Source organism: Dermacentor albipictus, chromosome 1 (assembly GCF_038994185.2).
Source record: "Dermacentor albipictus isolate Rhodes 1998 colony chromosome 1, USDA_Dalb.pri_finalv2, whole genome shotgun sequence".
Classification (NCBI taxonomy): domain Eukaryota; kingdom Metazoa; phylum Arthropoda; class Arachnida; order Ixodida; family Ixodidae; genus Dermacentor; species Dermacentor albipictus.
The window spans coordinates 399,821,273-399,843,785 of record NC_091821.1 but is presented as its reverse complement, the minus strand read 5'-3'; the positions used below and the strand labels follow the sequence as shown (position 1 = coordinate 399,843,785).

General features: G+C 48.4%; 2 protein-coding genes across 6 annotated transcripts in view; one reads left to right on the top strand and one right to left on the bottom strand.

The window, feature by feature from the left end:
- The window catches only part of LOC135918763 (uncharacterized), a 105,836-nt gene that overhangs the window by 6,704 nt on the left and 76,619 nt on the right, over positions 1-22,513 (bottom strand). The gene's annotated exons all lie outside the window — the stretch shown is intronic.
- Positions 412-22,513, top strand: part of LOC135918762 (sulfotransferase 1C4-like) — a 76,810-nt gene continuing 54,708 nt past the window's right edge. The window contains exon 1 of the mRNA XM_070532100.1: positions 412-443. The gene's annotated coding sequence lies outside the window, so the exon portion shown is untranslated. The remainder of the gene's footprint in view (positions 444-22,513) is intronic.

The following is a 22,513-nucleotide window of genomic DNA, read 5'->3' as shown; positions in this document are numbered from 1 at the left end:
ATTCTGTTTACTTTGCTCCGACTAACAAGACTACGGAAGTGCGACCCTTTCACCAACCTGCTTCTGCATCTTTCTCCACCTCGTCTTTCGAGCTCTTTGTTTTGCTCCCAATATTTCCCTTAGTAAAACCAAACGTAGAACATTGTATTAAATTGTGGCGAATTTTCGGAGCTTATCAGGTTGAAGAACGCTGAACGGGAACGTGCCTTCCGTTCTTTCGTTCTGTTGCTCGAGTATAAATAGCTGTGGTTAGGCCCGTCTGGATCGAGGTTGCTGGTCCGCAGACGAAAAACAAGCTTTCTTTATTGTTATTATTACTTTTTTTCGCATTTGGGCACACTAAGCAAGGTACGGGTATCTACTTCGCGAGCAGCGCAGCCTTTCTCCTTTCAAGCCGCAGACGACATTAGACGCGCTGACGAGCGTAACGATCTCCATCAGCGGTGAGTGGCTGGCACTGTCTGGCACCTCTTTTCGGTTTTTACACGAAAAAATAGCAATAACGAAAGAGAATCACCAGTTCTTGCCGCTGCCTTTCCGTGCATACAGGCCAAGGCAAATTAGATTGATCTCTCTGGGGCTTCGCAATGTTTCGGAGCGTATTGATCCGGCGCTGTTGCCCTGATTGAAATTAAATCGAGTTAAGGCTTAACCCGCGCCGAACGTGGCGAGGCTAATGGGTTAATGAGCGAGAGCTTCGCGGCCTCCCCCTTTGGCGTCTTCGTGCTCACGAATCCGAGGAATCGGTGGCGCTCGCACGGCGACCGCAGCGCTCATTAACGAACCAAGGCATGGCATCGAGTTATGTCGAAACTTTACGCGTCAGTGCCGCGACGGTCACGCGGACACAGCGTCTCCGTTCAGTGCGCCACATCGTAAAGTAGACGCGCGCGCGCGTAGCGTCTGAGAACTCGACTGACATGGCTACACGAATTCGTGCGGTTGTGCTCCGGAAAGAGAGCGAGACATTCGCGGCCAGCTTTAAAGCGTGTATATATACACACATTCGCTGCTACTCGATGTCGGAGGGGGGGGGGGGGAGGACATCCGTGTCAACGACCCGTGTTTACACGACTATACGACAGCGTCACATGTGTGTGTGTGATACGTCGCATTCGCTCGGCGCAGTCATTGTGCGTGGCGCATCACCGCGCTTCAATCTTTTTTTTTTTTGCACGTACGTCGTTGCCCGTTTCCATGCGAGTGATATAGTCCACCAACAAGCGACAGATGGCAACGGCCAACTATTTCGAAAACGTCGCGCCTGTCAACCGACGCGACAGTCATTCGCGTGGGTTGCGTAGAGATAGTTTATATCCTCCGTCGTGACAAACCGACATAGACAGAATTAATCCGTTCACCATATAGACCAGGTACAATAGCCATTTTGCACGAATTAACCGATGGTGGCTTACTTCTCAGTGGGTCGCATCTTTATAGAACAATTACGCGGTGTGCGTTCAAGTCACGTTGTTTCGTTTAACGTATGTGACGTACGAAACTTCGTAACGATGACGACGCGATCTGCTGTACTGCGGTATTTTCAAAGCCGTTGCTCGCGCTTTCGTTCCGTTTTAACACGAATTCAGTGTTTTGTAACTATGACGGGACGTGCTGCTGCGGCATGCTCGTAGCCGCTGCTTGCATGCTGTCGTCGCTTCGCGTGGTCACTCTCGTCCGCGAGTACGCAGTCACCTTCGTGTTTCCCCCGGATTCCACTGAGGCGCATTACGTATCTGGACACAACGTCCCCTCAAAGGCATGAGTAGCTCTGACGCGCGTGGGTTATTGAAATCTGGGTTCTGTTACGAACGACCTGCGGGGGCTGGTGAATTAGAGGAGAAGCGACCGACGAAATCTGCCTGGCCCACTGCAATGACTCACTCTGTGAAAACAACGATGTGCCGAGTCAACAGGACATAGGCGCCACCATGGCTGCGGTGGCGACTCGATTTGTAAGGAGGACAATGCGCCGCATCCCCAACGGAATGGCGCCTCCATGTATAGGGGCGGTCGGCGGAGCAAGTATTGTTAGTGTGTACGCCGCAACCGTCACGGTTTGTTTGAAGCGGTGGAACTCCTGGAAGAAGGGGTTTTGCGGCGCCGTCTCACGGGGCTTAGAAGTCGTCAGTCAATGGACAGACGCGGCGGCCACCGAGTGCAGAGTGAACTCTGGGACCAAGAGGCGCCTGTTCAGGGCAACACCCGTGCCTGCGAAAGCCCTCTCACCTTGGTGTGGTCAGTGCAACCTGTGTGGAAGTGAGTGCGTAAACCCTCCCCCTAAAAGGCGGGTCGGCTACGATGACATTGGACGCTCCGTTTAGTCGAATGACCTTTTTCCCTCACCTAGGGATCTAGGGAGGACAGAGTGTTTATAAGCAGCCGTGGTGCGGCTGCTGAGGGTTCATTCCTCTTTCAGTAATGTTAGACTGATGAACTGTAACGTTCTCGTACTGTAAATAAATCCCTTATTTCTCGTTCTTGATGAGAACAAGTGTCTCCCTTCAACAACGTCCTCAGCGTGGATGAGTTGTACGACGGCATGGGTCAGCTACCATCTATTTCATGCCCTAACCCAAACGTTATACAGTTCTAAATACAACTGACACAACTGTTACATCGTAGTAGCAGGGAAACTTGGACCGTATAGTTGTTGAACGTACGTATCTGACAAAATGGTGCTAAAACAGACAACAGAGACCACCAAAGCTGGGCTTAGTTTGGACAAAGCTTTTTTTTTTCTTTTCCCGTTCCATTAGCGCCAGCTGGTACTTTATACGACCTCTCCTCTTGGGCATACCTCGTCTTTTGCGTTTCGATTCTGTTTGACGGGTCCCTCTCCCAGATACTCATCCCTTTGTTCGATTCTCGGTGCTTCCTGTATTCGCTCTTTTTTCTGAGAAGACAGATAAAAGAAAACGAAACAAAAAGCAAAGCCGTTTGCTTCTTCCGCCCGGTCTCCCTTTTCACTTTTCTCAGCTGTCTGCAAACTGTATCACACGGTGTACAGCGAGAACCCTTTTAAGCCTCGTCCCGAAGCCTCGGGTAAACTCCCCCGGGGAAGCCACGTCTTATGAACCGGAGACCGTGCTGCTCGCCAGCCTTTTTTCTTGGCCCTGATGGCGGTGTCTGCGCTTCGAAGGGACGCAGCGGCCACTGCGACCTGCTGCGTTAGATCGAAGTGCGCGCCCCCGCAAGAAAGATAAAAAAATGATAGAAAGAAAAGAAAGAAAGAAGGAAAAAGGCGGGGATGTGCACGGCTGTGGCTGACCAGGGTCCTCTCAGAGTTCGTCGGCGCTGCTTTACGACTGGCAGGCCCGGGCCGACCCTGATTTACAGCCCCTCGTCGCCACGGGCCGGGTCAATCTTCGCGGGATCTTCTGCGCGAGCACCGTGGTCCTGCGGCACGGTGTTATGTGCGTGGGCTTTTATTCGAGGATTGAAGGGCGCGGAGAGCCGAGCGTGACGTCACCTGCCGAGCGTATACACTGGCACGGAGAAGAGGGAGATTGCGCTGCGGGGACGTGGCGAGACTCCGAGGACTTTGGTCAGTGCGGACACTGTCAAATGGACCCTTCGGCGCGACACGCTCGTTCGCGCTTTTGGTGTATATATTTGGGGGGGGGGGGGGGGGGGGGGGGCTCCGGTGAGAGCTGTAGGCTGCACCTTTCCCGTGTGGATGCAGCCGGCTGCAGCTAAGCGAGGAGTGGACAGCGGGCTTCGAGTGAACGCGGCTCGGATGAGGATCGCTAAACGGGCCGTGCGTCGCCTCACGGAAACGAGTAGCCGCAGGACGAAGGAGAGCGGAACTTGGGGCGGTCGTGTCTCAGGCACCGGTTTTTCCCCAACCGCGGCTTTTGCAAGCGAAAACTACGAATGGGTAGTCGTGCGTTCGCAGTTACACTTTACTGCACAGCGGTCCTGACGTGTGTATCCACCAACGCATTCGCGCTAGGGAACAAAGTTGTGACAGCAACAGGTGCGCGAAAAAAAAAAGAAAAAGCAGAATTTCAGCGCAGCCCTAGGCGGGCTTCCCGAAATCTACGAATCAGTTTTGTCAACGAAACGCAGCTCCAGCAGTACTTCTGATTTCCAGATGCTAACCAAGAATAACCAAGAATAAGAATACCCCGCATATATGCAATGGATCTCCGGTGTAACGCCTGATTATTTGAGACACTTCGTACTAATCATGGCTCAGGTATGTAAGTTTTTACCGCCATGTCATAAGTCATACACATATCCAGACAGAACAGTGACGCACGTGTTGTGAATTTTATATGTCCTAGATCTTCTGTCGTGTGTACACGTTTTTGCAGTTAAATGTAACGTAACTAAATATGGAAGAGCCGTCATCACCGTTATAGTAAAAATCATCATCGCCTCATTCAGTTTATCGCCGGGAATGCTTGTCCCAATGATCCCAAGTAATGCCTTTCCTGCGTGGGCTAATTGGCTAATTGAACACAACCTATTTCACCCAAACCAAACTCTTCCTCTAACTCATCGCCATTTTTTTTACCGCTATAGACTGCGTTTTTCTTTCGTTGGCAAGTACTCTTGTCGAACTACTATACTCTTGTAGGCGCGGCTTGCAGAACTGTAGCGAAAAAATATGTGCCAGCTAGCTAAGGTGACTTTTTCTTTCTTGTTTTTTCCCCCTACAGCAACCTGACGACTAGTAGTAGATGTAAAGAGTTGTTCAAATAGTGTCATTGAATATCTCCAGAGACAAAGGTCTGTCTGCCCATCGATCACTGCGCTGTTCGGCGGTCGTATTTGAACCCGCCTCAATATCGAAAATGGGGCGAGGAAATGATCAGTTCTCGAAGAGACCGAGCTCAAAGCGCACGCATACAGCTATACGTGTAACCAAAGATGGAAGGATCAAAAGTACAGGCAAAGAACGGAGCGCGATCGTTATATCGTTCAACAAAAGCTTCTTTTTTTCTTTCTTCTTCACACAATTCAGGCGGCTGGCGTTGGTAAGTCTGAGCGAATACTTCAACTGTTGCAGCGGCTTCTGACCAGCTTGGTTTACTACACCTATCGTGGAAACAGCAGCGCACCGAAAGTTTGACTCGAGCGTCCCGAACGAGAACCGTTCGGCCCTTGAATAGCAGACGTGAAATCAAGATGATTCTCGACATATCATTCTGGCTTTTATCAGCGAGACTTTCTGGCTTTTTGATGAACATGTCATGTAATACTCAGTCATTATCCCTTCAAACCTTGGACCTCAACGCCCGCGTTCGCGAATGACTCCAGTAAAGAGTGGACATGGAAACTCTGTAGATTTCGCGTTTCTCGTCGTCACCGACGCGATCTCGATCCTCGCTGGTACGTACGATCGCGCCTGATCGCGGGACGCCCCCCTCTGCAACTGCTCGTCTCTCCGCGTATGTAGCGCGTGGCTAATGAGCCCGAAAGCGACCCTCACGCCGCTTCCGAAGCAATGCGCCGCGCGCTCGCAGCCGTTCCGCAGACGCCATATACGCTCGCTGCCGCGACGACATAGAGGCCGTGAATCTCCGCAGAATAATTCGCTTTTATTTTATTCTTCTATCCCTTTGATCATTCCTCCGCTCTTCCCGAGTGGCCGTAGGCCTAAGCGGGAGCGCGCTCTGTAAACGCTGCAGCGTCAATGCGCACTTTCATCCCTCCTTCCTCGGCGAGCTTCGCGCTCCGCAAGTTCTCCAACGAGCTTTTCTATTTATTTTTTTTTCTTCTTCCGCATCGCAACGGGCATTCCGCTGCTGGTGGTAGTTCGCGGACCGTCGACGACGCTGGCGCCCCTCGGCGGCGCCTTGACCCCCCCCCCCCCCAAAAAAAAACAACAACAAAAGAACGGCGCCTGGACGGCGGCCAAGCCGCGCGCTTTTGCGCTTTGGTCCTCCCCCGGGCGCGCGCGCGTCTTCCTGCGTGGGATGCCGCGCGCGTACGCCCCAGCACTCGCGTAGCAGTTGCGCGCCAGCCTGTGAGAGGACGCGACTTGTAGACCGCGCCGGGCACCGCGCAACGCAGCCGGTCCCACGCACTAGCTTCGCATCTACCAGCGGCCTTTCAACGTTTTCTTATCGTTCCACTATAATGCTGTTTCTCGTCACTGCGTGGCGCCGTATGCGTCGTCACTGTGTCCGCTGCTCTGAACAGCGCCCGCGGCGTTGCCAATCGAGCGTTTTCTTTTTTTTTGTTCTCCTCAAATGCCCGTTCGTGCAACTTCTCTTCGCCGGACGACGCAGAGAGCGCGCGCTTCAATAAGCTAAAGCGAATCTCTATCGTATAAAGGACGACGACGACGACGACAAAAGCTTACTTCCAAGTGGTCTGCGAAGCGCCGAGAAAAATGGAATAAAACGAGCCAACGGGAAGAAAGAAAGAAAGAAAGAAAGAAAAAAAGAAAGAAAGAAAGAAAGAAAGAAAGAAAGAAAGAAAGAAAGAAAGAAAGAAAGAAAGAAAGAAAGAAAGAAAGAAAGAAAGAAAGAAAGAAAGAAAGAAAGAAAGAAAGAAAGAAAGAAAGAAACACGCTCGCAGGAATATACAGAAAGACCCATGCGCGGCGTTTCTTAGATGAAAACCGCGCGCACTATCCTTGAATAGCCACTGATTTAATATGGCAGGAATCTTTTCAAAGTTCCGTTTCATGGGAGGAAACCACTTCTTCGTGTTTCTCAACAGAAGAAGGATGATTTGTGCGTATTGAGTCTAATGAGGAAAGTGGATATGACAGTGTTATATACTGCAGTCGTTCGCCGCGTATAATCGAATCCGAGCGACGCAAATCTCATTCGTGTGTCGTAAAAAAAAAGAAAAAAAACAGATCGCGCTTTAGGACAATGGATCGAATTGGATTTAGGCGACTTCATACGGTGCAGTAACAGAACAAGTGGTAACCAGAGTGTTTGCCCTCTGCTAAGACTGCTAAGACATGTATGATCGGGATAAATGAAGCGCGCATCAGTACGATTTAGCTTCGGACGTGACTGGAGATCATGATCCGAATAAAGTAACTTCTTAGTGTCAACAAGCGAAGCTTCAGGCACATACAGACTAAAGAATAGCAGATGTTTTATTTTATTTTCTCTGAAGAGACCGAGTGTGTGTGTGTTTGCTCTGAAATGTGAAAGATTTGAAATAAAGGAAGAACGAACAGCCTGTTATTAAGCTGCGTTTCTGTGCCTATTTTCCGTATCACACACGAACGCTTAATAGAAGCAGTGCACGTAGGAACGAGATAAATGTCCCGTGCGCTTTCTATCTCCTTCTTCGAAGCTATCGACTCGGTTCGTTGCAACTTTCGTAGCGGGAAGGAATCGCAAACACACGGATGACTCAAGCAACGTGCTCTATACTTTCTCTCCTGTATGTTTATTGTGCGTTATTGTTGGTAATAGAAGAGAAAAATAAAAGAACAACACGAATAACTTATTTGTAGACAGGCCACGACAACAGCGTCCGGCACGGGCACAACGCCCGCCTTCGTGTTATGAAAGTCGCAACGGTTCCATATACCAAGTAGCTCGTTTTGTCATTGTACTTAGTTCATCTCGGCTAGACTCTTTGTTTGTCCTCTTTCTCTGAGCTATGACGCTACACGACGCAGAGAAGTAAATGCTCGCGGTCGTAAAACGCTTCCCCCGGAAACGGCAGCTGTAGTCGTACGCCGATGATTCATCCGCCGCAGACATTAAGACCGAAAGAGGGCGTGTAGTACGCGTATAATGCCTGTCTCTTGTTTACAACACCATAGAGATTGCCCTTCTCTGGTTGCCTTTGCGTATATAAACTCCGAGCCTGTCGATCTCTTGGCGGGACGCAAGTTTGTTTGTTTGTTTGCTATCTATCTATCTATCTATCTATCTATCTATCTATCTATCTATCTATCTATCTATCTATCTATCTATCTATCTATCTATCTATCTATCTATCTATCTATCTATCTATCTATCTATCTATCTATCTATCTATCTATCTATCTATCTATCTATCTATCTATCTATCTATCTATCTATCTATCTATCTATCTATCTATCTATCTATCTATCTATCTATCTATCTATCTATCTATCTATCTATCTATCTATCTATCTATCTATCTATCTATCTATCTATCTATCTATCTATCTATCTTATGTCTGTCTGTCTGTCTGTCTGTCTGTCTGTCTGTCTGTCTGTCTGTCTGTCTGTCTGTCTGTCTGTCTGTCTGTCTGTCTGTCTGTCTGTCTGTCTGTCTGTCTGTCTGTCTGTCTGTCTGTCTGTCTGTCTGTCTGTCTGTGTTATTCTTCGATTAATCATAATCTTGCTGCAAATTTCTATGGTTGCGAACTTGGTGCCTCAATATTGTTAATACTTTTTTCTATTTCATTTCATTTTTTGTTTAGAGAATATTCGAGCTCCTAAGCACAAAATCTGCTGCTGGCAATATAAGTCGCTAGAATTTAATATATGTATATTTTCCCTTCATGTTCAACAAATTTAGGTTAAACTTGTTGGGCCCTTGCATAACTAGAACATGTACAGGTATATGTTTCACGTGTACTTAAACATATGGGCAGCATTAGCTAAAGCCCGCATCATCTCTTTCTAAACGCACGAAATATGCAGGTAGGCTTTCGTTTGACAACGGCTGAACAGATTTGATTGACATATTTTGCATTTAAAAAAGCGCGATCCAGTAGCTTGTAGTACCATATATATTTATTGATTGATTTGAATATTTTACGGGAACGGAGGGGGAGGGGCCAGAAGTAACAAAATAAAACAAGTTTGCCATTGTGACTGAAAAAAAAAGAAAAGAAAAAAGTCGGCGCGGAATCTTCCTCAAAATTACCATATCTAATTGACAGACATCTAACTGAAATCTGAATTGTTCCTTGGTATCGCAATGACTCGCATTGCTTTCACAAAAGCGAAATGTTCCATTGTCGAAACGCGACATCCTTTCGAAACGCAGAGGACAGCGATAGCATTTTGCTTGATCCACAGCTGACAGTGTAACATGGAGGCAACTTGCCATTTCACACGCCATTTAAAATTCTCGCACTTAGGTAAGATTCAGTCTTCTAGAGATGTCTGGAGATGAACGGCGACGATAGAGCAACCGGCGAATGCGTAACACAGGCAATTTCACTCGTGTTCCAGACTGGACCCACAATATTGGCCCCATATTTCCCAAGACGTGAATGTACGCGACAGCCGAGTCGTCGGGCAGCACGGTCTCTAGCTAAGGCAGTGCCTGCACAAAAATTTGAACGTCGGTATTTTGCAAGGTAAGATGCGGCATGTAACAACTTTCAGAAGCTTGCACCTTATAGCAGGTGTCTTGTTTTCGATCAGAAATGTTCGACAGCGACAAATGCTGGATTGGGAGGATTCGTAGCCTTTCCTTCTCCTAAATGCGCAAGTATTTCTATGCCTACACAACGAGAAAACAAGTCCGTCCGTCCGTCCGTCCGTCCGTCCGTCCGTCCGTCCGTCCGTCCGTCCGTCACGTAGGACGATCGCTCTCGCTACAGAACCCGCACCATTCAAATTCAAAAAAAAATATATATGGGATTTTACGTGCCTAAACCACAAACTTATTATGAGGCACATCATCGTGGGGGACTCTGGAGTAATCTGGACCATCTGGGGTTTTTTAACGAGCGACTAAATCTAAGTACCACGAGTGTTTTCGCATTTCGCCCCCGTCGAAATGCGGCTGCCACGGTTGGGATTCGATCCGGCTACCTCGTGCTTAGCGGCCCAACAACATAGCTATTAACACTAAGCAACCACGGTGGGTACCATTCAACTTCGTGCTACCTCTCGCTTCAATGCGAACTAAGCGGCGAGAGAACAGCGCACACGAAGCTATCAGCACTCGATGCATTGTGTCCCCATCGCAAATCGCTTTCAAGATAGGGCCCGCCCATCTAGCTTCAACGAGAGCTAAGCGGCGAAAACACAGGCCCGCGTGGCCGCGCCATACGCAACTGCCGCTGGGGTACGGTTGACCCCGGTTGATAAAGATTCGACGCGGATGGATAAGGCGTTAGAGAGCGATAACTGCTTATAATGATCGGAACGTCAGCAGCGCACTTGGCGCTGCTGAGTCATCGACTCACCTTGCTCCGCCGTTCGCAGCAGTTCCTGTCACCGCAGCGCTGTCGTTTGCACTGGTCGGATCAAGTTTCGTAACATTGATAATGACTCCGGCCCGCGTGGAGGTGAGCTAGTGGCAGAATGCTTGCGCATACTTAGACAACTCCCAGAGCTGTTTCTGCGTGAATTTTTGTTTGTTTCTTCCTGCAGCTGTTTCGACACGTTTAGTGCTTGATAGTCTTTACTATAAACACTTGTCAAGAGCAATTTAATCAAATGTCACGCTACCGTAAAATACCCCGGAAACGAGCATCACTTTTCAAACGCACGGTCCTATTATACACACTATATTGTCAGACAAACGGAAAAGTGCTATACAATCGTTAGGCTGGAGTCGCTGGACGCTGTAGATACGGTTTCACGCCACAGACGAGACCAATGTGCGTGCTCACATTGGCTGCGTAGATAGGACAACAGCTATCCAGTCCTTGCTTCATTTAATAAAATTATCAGTATCAAGCTTTCCGGCAAGATTTCAACCCATTTAATAAGAAAGAAAAGCGCGAATATTTTATAGTAGACGTGGCTGCTGGCTCTGTCGACAATCTCTTCGATTATAATCGCTAGGTACACAACCGAAAGTCTGGGACGAAAACACAGGAGCGCGCGAATTCACGTTAAGCGGCTTTGCCGCAATAGTAACCTGTTTGAGGAGGTGCAGCCTTTACAGGAAGAGCTGGTCGACAAGAAGTCGATCTCAGAGAAGTAGACGATTACTGAAATACTGAAAGCAACTTAAGGAATAAGGCACGGTGGCGCGCTGTATATGAATTAATTATTCAACCACTCCAACAATTAACTTTTTGTGAGCCCATACCCATGACAGCCTTAAAGCATTATCCCCCACGTTGCGTTTGGTGTTACCGTAAAAAAGAAACTACGGCGTAAACGGGACAGCCAAGGACACGATCGATACCCACCAATCAGCACTGCTATAGTCACGATGACTTGGCCTGTCAACTAGAGTCAAGTTTTCTTTCACCGAACGGGGCCGGATGCAACTCATGCTTCCGCGGTCGACGCCGTCGTCAAATCTGGCTCGGTGCCATTCCGGCTTCGACACAAAGAGAAATCTGTTATTGCTCCCGTCTGTTCGGTCTGCTTCAATTGCGCAAAGTGCGGTGATGGCCGACTGACAGGGCGAGAACTACAGGGGTTCGCAAGTGGTGTCTTGCGTCAGCACCGCCTGGCGCTGCCATCGCGCGCGGCCGGACGGGCGCTGATCCCGCCGAGGTGGCTCCGAAGACGCACTTGCGGAAACCTTGAGCTTCAATGGCAGGTCACCATCCTGAAGTGCTAAACAGCTTGCGTTTGTCAAGGGCGGATGATTCGGGCGCCGGAACGACGCAAAATAGGAAGTTGGCCAGGCGACGCCCCTTTCGAATTTCCGCATCAGCACTTTCCGAACCCCTAGATTGTGGCAACGCTGCGTCGTGGCTTGTCCGGTGTGTTTTTTTTTCTTTTATTTAAGAAAGAACGTTTTATTTAAGAAATCATAACATTTTATTTAAGAAATGATGAATGAGTGAAATCAACCTCTCTATATGGCTTTCATAGATTACGAATAGGCATTCGGTTAAGTAGGGATGCCGGCAGTCATATAGTCATTGCGTAATCAAGGAGTACAGGACGCTTACGTAAATATCTTGGAAAGTATCCACGCAGATTCCACAGCTACCTTCATTCTCCACAAGAAAAGTAGGAACATACCCATAAAGAAAGTGGTCAGACAAGGAGACACAATCTCTCCAATGATATTCACTGCGTGCTTGGAAGAAGTATTCAAACTTTTAAACTGGGAAGACTTAGGAGTAAGGATCGACGGCGAATATCTCAGCAACCTTCGATTTGCAGATGACATTGTCCTGTTCAGCAACACTGGGGACGAGTTACAACAAATGAGTGAGGACCTTAACAGAGAGAGTGTAAGAGTGGGGTTGAAGATTAATATACAGAAGACAAAGATAATGATGAATAGCCGGGCAAGGGAACAATGGTTCTGGATCGCCAGTCAGCCTCCAGAGTCTTTGAAGGAGTACGTTCACCTAGGCACAGTGAACCCTGATCACGAGAAAGAAATTTACAGAAGAATGAAAATGGGTTGGAGCGCATTCGGCAGACATTGTTAGATCCTGACTGGAAGCTTACCATTATCATTAAAAAGAAAGGTGTACAATCAGTGCATTCTACCGGTGCTGACATATGGGGCAGAAACTTGGAGACATAAAGAAGCTCGAAAACAAGTTAAGGACCGCGCAGAGAGCGATGTAAAGAAGAATGTTAGGCGTAATGTTAAACGACAGGAAGATAGCGGTGTGGATCAGAGAGCAAACAGGGATAGCCAATATTCTAATTGACATTAAGAGAAAGAAATGGAGCTGGGCAGGTCATGTAATGCGTAGCTTGGATAACCGGTGGACCATTAGGGCTAGAGAATGGATGCCGAGAGAAGGGAAGCACAGTCGAGGACGGCAGAAAACTAGGTGGGATGATGAAATATAGAAATTCGCAGGTGCTAGTTGGAATCGGTTGCCGCAGGACAGGGGTAATTGGAGATCGCAGGGGGAGGCCTTCGTCCTGCAATGGACATAAAATAGGCTTCTGCTACTGCTGGCGATGACGATGATCAACCTTGCAATTGACAATTATGAGATCGTCTACGAGGAAGCACTTTCAGACTCTTACTACACAAAAGAAAAAGAAAAAGGGAAAATTGCGTCTTGTGCACAATTATCTCCAAAGCACCTAGGTTGTTGTTAAGAAGCATAGTTTAGAGCGCCGAATTAATTATAGGGAGTTTGGCCTTTCATTTCAGCAGCAATAGCCTATTTTTTAAAAAAAAATTGCAGAGAATAATCTCTGCTTCTGCCGTGACCTATAAAACTAAGAGCTCCGTGAACACCGAGAACCCAGGGATATGAGCTCGGCATAAAACGCGTACGTTACCACAAGTCAGGGACCAACTACGACGGTCTTACTGTCATGTGGTTTCTGTCGTGACTGGCCCTCCGGCTTGAACGCGCATGTTCAAACGGGTTTTTATTGCACAGCCGTCTTGTTGTTCTTCCACTACACGCGGTTGTACCCATTTGCAAAATAACTGTATTTTACCAACCACGCTTTCAATCATCCCTGTTTCGAACGAGCAGTGTACCATTCTAGGCTTGTTTCGTGTTCCCTTTTCATATCCTTTGAGAACTGTGTAGGCCGCTTCACTTAGGATGAAAAGGAAGTGTTTACGGCTTCCTTTTGTTCCTCTTTCAACGCCTGTGCGTCCTGGTTTCTTCTTTCTTATTTTTTTCATCAGGCGGCCTGTTGTGATGGTCAGTTCAAGGCCGCAGTCTCGTCTCACTTCCTTGCCCAGAAAAAAAAAAAAAAGAGAGCGTGTGGTTCTGTGTTGGATTGCGAGAGTACAGCAATCACTCGTATTGCATGCCATCACGACGGCGGAACGCCTCGAGATGCCACGAATAAAAAAAAGGAACAAAAAAAACTGGGGGCGGGGAAGGCAGGAGCGAAACAATGGGAAATGGGAATGATGTTGCGAAAAGCATAACGGCCGAACTGACGGCGGACCGAGAAGTCACTAAAAACAAAAGAAAGCGGTGCAACTGGAGGACAGCCGCATTATATATATATATACAGACAATGCGAGCACATCGGGCTAGCGTGCCGCGTCTGAGGCTGCAGGGGAAACCTGGGGTGCGATCTTGTACGCGTTCCAAACTCGAACGGAGGCGGTCCGTTCTTTCCGTCGCGAAATTGGCGGTCCGTTCCGTTGCGTTCGTCCGATAGCAGACAACACAGAATGATTGACAGCAGATATCACTTCACAATTGATGTCATGGCGTTCGACACCGTTCAAACTGACCAAGCGTGTGCGGCTCGATGGAACGGACCGCCTTCGTTCTATTTCGGAACGCGTACAAGATCGCACCCCTGTACGTGCGCGCCGTGTGCCTCAAACCGGCGCAAAGACGAAGGAGGGAGAAGGCTGGTGGGGAGAGGAGGTCGCGTGAGCGACCAGCTACAGTGGACCAGCGAAACGATTCGCCCATGGTTGCCGCGTCACTTTTCATGGTTTTATTTCAAGCCGCCGCGCGAGTCTCAGAGGCGCCGCGCTCCGCTCGGCGAGATGTGTCGTCTGCCACGAGGACGGATGACAGCGCAAATTGAAACAACGGCAGAAGTCCTGGAAGACTGCCCGCCGGTGTCCAAAAGGCCGACGGGTAGGGAGGGGTATTGATGTGTAAATGCGTAGTGGCAAGAGCCAGTCAGACGGATTTGAACTGATTTTTATTTCTTCTTCTTTTTTTAAAGCTCGGTCTGGTCGAAAGGGCGCTGCAGAGCCAAATGGTGCGGATCAAAATCGACGGCTCGGGAACCATGTTTTATTCCGCGACCATGCAGTGTCGATCTAATCCTCTTAGGTTCCTAGCAGCGCTTCTTTATTTCATGTATACTTTTTTCTGGCCCTCTAAACGTTAATAGTGCACCTCCGCAATACGAATGCGGCTGATTGAAAGTGCGGCTCGTGTCTCGTTTTCCGCATTGCACCTGTTATTTGTTGAGCTTCACAGCTACGTAGTGCAACTGGCTTTGAAGAGACGCACACGCTCACACGTGCTTCGTTACTCAAAAAAAAACTTGCAGGGTTGAATTAATCAGCACCAGGGACTTAAAAGCTGACGTCAAGAAGTCGTGTGCTTATTAGCTTTCATTTCTTCCCGTCTCCCCCTCAAGCCCCTCCTTTTCCTTAATTTTTTTTTTTTTGGAACGCCAGGAACCGCAACTATAAGCAAAAGGAAGATGCTCCAAAATTACCGCACACAGTTTCTTTTCTTTCGCGAAAAGAGCATATGCTCCGCGAAAATTTCTTTCCCTTCCGTTTAATATTTTTTTTTCGGGGCGGTAACAAGAGAGAAGGCGTAGGGAGCGTTATACGTCCCTGAGGACACGTGACTTTACGCTGCAACGTCTCCACGACACTGAGCTGCGCGACGCACCACACCATCACGTTTACGCAGCAATTTCTTCTCCGAGCATGCTGCGTAAAGTGTCCCGCGGAAAGCTCTGTCTCTGTCGTCAAGTTTACAACGCCATAACGTAGGCCAGCCTCTCCGGCGCCTCCTTCAGACACCAGTATCGTGGGCGCTGGCGCACTAAGCTAGAAATATCGCAACCGCCAGTCAGCAGGTTAAACTCCGTTCCGAAAACCGAAAGCAGGCCGCTTATTATTTCGTCTTTTGGTGAAAACGAGTGCTAAAAAAAAAAAGAAAAAGGGCTTGCCACGGCAATGCGCTTTGCTCTTAGGTAACCCGATAATACGAGTCTCTGGAACAACTTATGATGCTATCACTGACTCACGCTCCATCGAAACATGGTACAATAATCTTAACGCATGGCATACGCTCATGAGTGTTCGTATTACTGAGTATAGTACCACGTATGAGAACGGGCATAATCTTAAGTTATCTATGCTTTGGCCATGTATCACGTTAGAGAAATTAGAACGCAGCAGTCTTCTCCGGTAACCCGCCTACGAAGATCCGTATACAGGTCGGTGTAATATATACATCTTGTAAAACACAATCGCCGCGTGGCGGTGTAGTGGCTTCGGCGTCGCGCTGCTAAGCACGAGGTCGCGGGATCGAATCCCGGCCACGACGGCCGCATTCGGACGGGGGCGAAATGCGAAAACACCCGCGTACCACGCATTGGGTGCACGTTAATGAACCCCAGGTGAACAAAATTATTCCCGAGTCTATCCCACTACGGCGTGCCTCGTAATCATGCCGTAGCTTTCGCGCCTAAAACCGCAGAATTTAATTTGTAATCCTGTAAAACAAGTTGATTTATATGCTAAATGTAAGCCGATGAACGACATAGATTTCAGAGAACACGCCTGATACGTGACTGTCGGTTGCGAGGCTTCGTCGGTCTTTTATGAGGCAGAATGGAAGGGCCGCGTACACGTTCTCAATGTTAAAGGAATACTAATAATTCTGCGGTTTTAAACGCCAGAATGAAGTCGGAGAACAGATGATATGCCACGGTTGTCATTCGCCTTTGATTAGAACGTTCTAATCAAAGGCAAATAACCTGTGAATGCGTGCCAAATAACGCCGCGTCCTCTTTCTATACGTGCTTAACTCGCGGTGTGAAAATGGGCGATATGTTTCGAAACGGTCCATAGAAGCGCTTAGAACAACGCTCCTCATATCGTAAGCAGATCTTGCCTCGTGAGTTTTCAGTGTCACTTCCTCAACCGTCCTCTCGTCCCGCACGAGCGTTAACTTGCTCGAGGGGACCAAAAAAAAAAAAATAAAAGTGTACACGCGATTAGGAGCTCGACGTAACGATGATAGCCTGGTCTGAGAGTTTCCCGAAAGTTCTTGCGGCCGCGTCCTTTTTTTTCGTTTTTTTTTTTGTTTTGGCAACGTGGGGTTCGTGCGAATGACAGCGGATCGCCAGGATCGTCATCCGAGGACAAAAACAATGTCTCGCGCCTCGCGAGGTCCCGGGATCAGCGCACGCGTAAGAAGATCAGAGCTGCCACGTTCAAATGCTTACACTGCGAATTTGTCTGCGACACGCGCTCGCTCGCGAAAGCGCGTGGCGGGAAGCGCTTTAATTGGCTCGGCTGGAACGGGACGAGAAAGCGGTGCGGTCGATGGGAGGAAACCACTGGCGCTTTTAACACGAGAAACAACGGAGAAGCGGAATCGTGCGCGAGGGAGCGGCAGGCGCGCCGCGATCGCAGTTGTCACAGTTATGCCGCCCGCTGTGTCGGACAGGGGCGCTGAATCGAGAGCGCCCCCCGGAAATACCGTATTTACTCCCGCACAACCAGCTAGTTTCCCCCCCCCCCCCTTTTGCCTAAGCTCTTGAAAGAAAATAATTCTGTGGTGGTGGTGGTGGTGGTGGTGGTTGTGGTGGTGGTGGTGGTGGTGAAGCAGGCGGGGTTAGCCTGGCATACATAGCCGGCAATTGTTGGTGGTGCCTTTTTTGGTGGTGGTGGTGGTGGTGGTGGTGGTGATGGTGGTGGTATTGAAGCAGGCGGGGTTAGCCTGGCATACATAGCCGGCAATTGTTCCGCCTGATCCTCCTTCGAGTTGAGATCAGGGGTGTGTCACCAGGTGTCGATGAGCCGGTGTCGTAAAGCGATGGTCGACAACCTACAAAAAAAGCGGTCTCACGCACAGGACCTTTGAAGACGTCGCTTTCCCCGGAGGGCCCGCGGCATTCAGGAAGAGAGCGCAACGACTGCTGATAATTCTGTCCCATCTCATTGTTGGTATTTCAGCTTCGAACGTCATCGTCATCATCACTGAATCGAGTTTACTAGTTAACTGAGAAAAACTCAAAGAAAGGTTCGCTTTAATAATCATATAATTAATTTGTGGCAGCGGGTGACACCGCGGACCTGCTGGTGTCGACAGGCCTTCGAAGAGAGCAGACAGGACACGTCGGCGATGTCTCAGACTTGGTTCAAGCTGCCTCGGACGCTAGCCGGTGCTATAGCGTGCGGCGAGCGCAACAAGTGAGCGTCTGCTATTTCATTCACGCCACGCCCAGTGCTGCTGCCGCGCTGCAAATTAAATTGATTGACCTTTCCTTTGGCATGAGACTCCACATTATCCGTGTCTCATTCAGGCCTGTTGCATCGCTCAACATTTTTTCTTTAAATCTAGAAATTCGTTTACAAATAAAATGTTTTCGTCCCGTATTATCATTGCATTACTATGACCTCTATTTGTTGGTTCGTTTGTTTGTTTTTGCTTAGTTACACGTTTACTCCTTACCGAATTTTCCGTAGTGTAATTGATACGAGAAGTGCCATTTCAGTGATTGCCTTTTTCGACCTGTTCCGTACAGACTGTAAAATGTATTGTTTCCTAGCACACAAGCTGTTCCACGTAAATTGAGCCAATATATTAAAAATTAAAGGTGCGCCGGAAGCTAATTGTATCGAAGGCGCCCATACTGGACACTGGCCCATAGTAACTCAGGAAATTTCTTGTTTTCTCCGTACCTCACTAACTGATTAAGCTTAATTACTCATCTTTTTAATTATTGCCTGAAGACCCCAACTATGACAAGCAGATTTGTACAACACCTTCGGAAACCACCGATCGAGTTATTTCCTGTGCGGTACCTCTGTGCCGGAATCGCCAACCAGCATCAAGTCTACGGAAGCGCTCTTGCTGATGTTCGGGGTTGTCCCATTGTCGCGCCATGGATGTTTTGATGGAGTTATGGAGCAAAGCGTTGATGCCATAGCGGGAAAAATTAAGTTTTATGATCTTCCCGTCAGTGTGCGCCTTTCTTGCTTCGCGTCAGCCTGTTCATTTCCAGCCATTCCACAATGGCTAGGAATTCACTGCAGCACGATGGTATGCCCGGATTGAGACGCCTCAGCAAGTTTTCCAAAGGAAGGATGAACGAAAGAGAAAAGCAGAAGGCAGGGAGGTTAACCAGAATAACATCCGGTTGGCTACCCTAGATTTGGGAATGGGAAAAGGGAAAACAAAGATGACATGGAGAGAGAGGAGGGAAGGAAAGAAGGAAATAGTTCGCTGACACGTGTGGTCCAATAGTAATTGCACTAACAGTCACAGACGTTCACACAAGCCCGTCGTCCTCAAGAAGCACAAGGAGTAAGATCTAAAGTAAGGGGTGTGCGTCAACTGGCCTCGAGGCTCCTTCGTAAGGTTTGTCTGCCTTGGTTCTCCTTGCACGTTTGACTTAGTTCTTCTTTCGCAGACGAGTAATAGGTCAACATAGGATTGCGACATTCCTTTCCTTGCTTCACGGAAGCAGGGAAATTCTGCTAGTATTAGAGTTGACTTACGTGTGAGAAAGTGCGGTATGTACGCAGCGGACAATTTCGCAAACTGAAACTAAAAAAAAAATGAAAAGAAGGAAAGCAAGTTTCCTTTCTCTTAAGGGATGTTTTGTTTCAACAAGGTACGCTAAATTGCCAAAGGAGGGCCCGATCTTCGAAATATCCGCTCTTATTAGCGGGGCTGAAATAAAGAGAGAGAGAGAGAGAGAGAGAGAGAGAGAGAGAGAGAGAGAGAGAGGAGTCAGCCGCGTGCATTCTCGATGCCATGTCATCAAAGCTTCTTCCGCGCGTGTGCGCCTCTGAAAGGCTAGCGGGAAATCTCAAGCGGAGGCGCCAAGCGGTGCTGACGCAGCAGTTTGATTCTTCCGCGATGCATGCGGCCCCGCATTCTCCCGTATTTTGCATTAAAAGCGCCCCCCTCGTGGGAAAATGAGCATCACGTGCTCGTTCGAACTCGTCTACGCTTCAGTTTGCGTGCGCTCCCACCTCTAGCTCTTAATCGAGTGAAGATGTCTCGCGTATATATATTCTTTTCTTTTTCTTTCTTTCACCGACGTTATACTGAAGACGTCGAACTCCGCGTGCGGCCTTTATTTTCACAGTTAATGCCCGGTCATCTCCTCAGAAGGCGGCCGATGTCTGCGCTTGCTCATCGCAAGCTGTTCAAAGTACCAATGCGTATAGGCGGGCCAAGGGTACGCCAACAAGTGCAGCACAGTTCCCCATTGATTTAGACGCTGTAGTTGCAGGCGCAGTTGCGCAAGTGGCAAATGCTCGACCAACAGAGCCAGAATTACTCCTTCATCGCACACGGCATCGCCTATCGCATGCTCGCATTCACGAGGCCACTCGCACACAGACAACTTTAGCAGCCTTAACAGCGTTTTTTTTTTTTGCGATGGCTGTAACTTTCATTATTAAGGGGTAAATGATCGAATCAATGACGGGGACGTGTGAAGTTTTTCTTTCCGGCGAGGTTTTTTGTCACAAGTATAGGCGCACGACGGATAGCTGCGGCAGATGAAGCGAAAACTGCATGAAATCATCTTCGATATATATCGGTACCGCACTCTCGTTTGATGTGTTTCGGTGCGCGCCAGGGGGGGGGAGGACTGCCAGTCGCGATTATTACACAAATTTCAACAGCGGCCTTTCTCAAAGTAGGCGTAGTTTGAGCTAGCTGTCGCGTACCATAAAATATTTTACGCCCTTAAACGTTAGGGTGGTCGTCACGGGAAGAAACAGCACCACTTAAGCGTGCTTTTTTAAGCGTTTCTTAGGCCCAGGTGGCAGCCAGTCGTATAACGAATGTGCCCTTCAGCGAAAGTGCTCGGTCAATCACCATGTTCTTATGGCCGAAACGCGTTGTAGATCTGGCCACTGGTGTGGAATTCACAATGGATTTTCGGCTGTAATAACTGGTTGTGAACTGGAGACTCGAGTACAAATTCATTAAGATGTTCGTTCGCGTGAAATCTTCCCACTGGCCGGACGACTTCGGTATCAATATTTTCGTCGTCAGCATTGGGTTCGCATTTTCAAAGGAATTAGTAGGATTGGGCTTCATTCACTCCGTACGCTAGGCTTTCATTTTTGGTCCAAACTTTCTATTCCGCCATCGCGTTCCAGTTAAGTACGCTAAACTGTTTGCTTCTCTAAGTTTTGTTTCGCTTAGTTGCAGCCACTATGCTGTAACAATACAGATGCTCTTCCTTTCGTTTTAGCATCAGTGCAAAGTAGAGAAGTAGTTTTTTTTCAACGTAGCAACGAGGAGGACGTTTAATTCTGACTAACTTATCTAGCTGGCTTCGTTAAAATCTGGTCATTCTCGACGACAGTGAGTTAGTCTTGATCATGGCGGAGGAAGTATTTAGTTTTGTTCAACTGACGTTAACAAAAGGCTGTAATGATCATCTAAAGAGCATTATCACGACTGGCACTATAAATCGAGCCAATGTTGCTTGCATAGTCCTGTTTATCCGCAACTTTTACTTGTTATTAACTGCAGCGCGACACGGAGACAGACGACAAGACAAAAATGAACGCACAGAGCGCTGATCCCCACCAGTTCGTCCGGATTTCAGTTCTTATGTCAGTAATTTTCGTTAAAACGAACTTCGTTCGACAAGAGCTTACTGTACATAACTGCAGATCACGCCCTTGAGAGAGAGCGCTTCATTCTAGTCTAGCGATATTTGCATTTCGCCTGCTGTCTTCGAGAAGAGTAGATAAATGATAAGGGACAGGCGGGATGGCTAACAACAGCCATTTCCAGTCGCCTACCCTTCGCTGAGTTCCTTAAACTGCTTATTGTACTACATTCACCACGAGGCAGATCGAAGGCCAACGGACTCACTCAACGGTATAGAAACGTGCCAACAAGCCCGACCGGCTTCTGTTATGGAATGCCGCGCGCAAGGAAATTGGGTAGCGAGGGAGAAAACAACACCAAAAGGATTTAAAGGACGAGAGAGATGGGGAGTAAATTGAGAAACAAGAACAACGCAACGCGCATAAGTAGTCGATGTGGAAGTCTGATACTGTATCCACCCGCGGCGCTTCCTTTCGGCGAAAATATGTTCACGCGTGCTCTACAAATGAGATGGACATGGCGGCCACCTTTATAAATAATGCGCGTGGGGCGCACGCTTGCAAGGCAGAAGCGTCTTTTCACATGAACGAAGAGAGAATAGATAGCGCTGCTTCCCTTGAACAGTTCTCATACTGCTTGGGCCCCATCGCGGCACCAGATCATCAAACTAAAACGGTAGGCGAACAGCGGCTTACCGCTCTCTTCCCGTCTGCAGCTGTCGTCTGCAGTGCCGTCTGCTGCTCTCTAAATCTTATAAGCTTCTTACGGGATTTACGCATTCCGGCCGCAAAAGTAAGACGTAGGCGTTATAATGCCGAGGAGATGTGCCGACTCACGGGTCGCCCATTCTTTCTTTTTGAGTGCGTGGATGTGCGAGTGATATCATCTCGAAGCCGAGAAGCCCGTGTATTGATGCCATGCGCAAGCTAGGTAGTGACAAATCCTCTTTCCCAGCAGTGCGATTAAACCAGTTGCGTCCCACACGTCACGTGGCTTTGGCATCTGCTTCGAGCATATATTTCTCGGTAGTCATTTGGACGTCATTTGCGCATATATAGTTTGCGTATAAGAAAAAATAACTTTTAAAGGAGCGCTGGGCACATGGCGACTCGTTAGGCTGGCCCAAAAAAGAAAAAAAAAGTTCAAGCAGCAACATCAAGGCGTACTGAGACCCAAAAGGGTAAAGCTGAATCTTGATGAGTGCTCCGCAGAGAGCGAGCACTCATCTGCAATTTGCCTTCATCTTTGTCGTTCAGCGATCGTGCGAGATTAAGTAGGTTGTCGACACGACGCTAGTGCTCGGCACTTCCATCGAAAACGCAAGCGTCGGAGTAAGTTCTCGCCAGACGAGTCCTCGCAGATGCAAATCGAAGCTCGTCATTAGCCTACTTCTCCACGACGTCCTCGATATGGCGACCATTGGCTCTAGC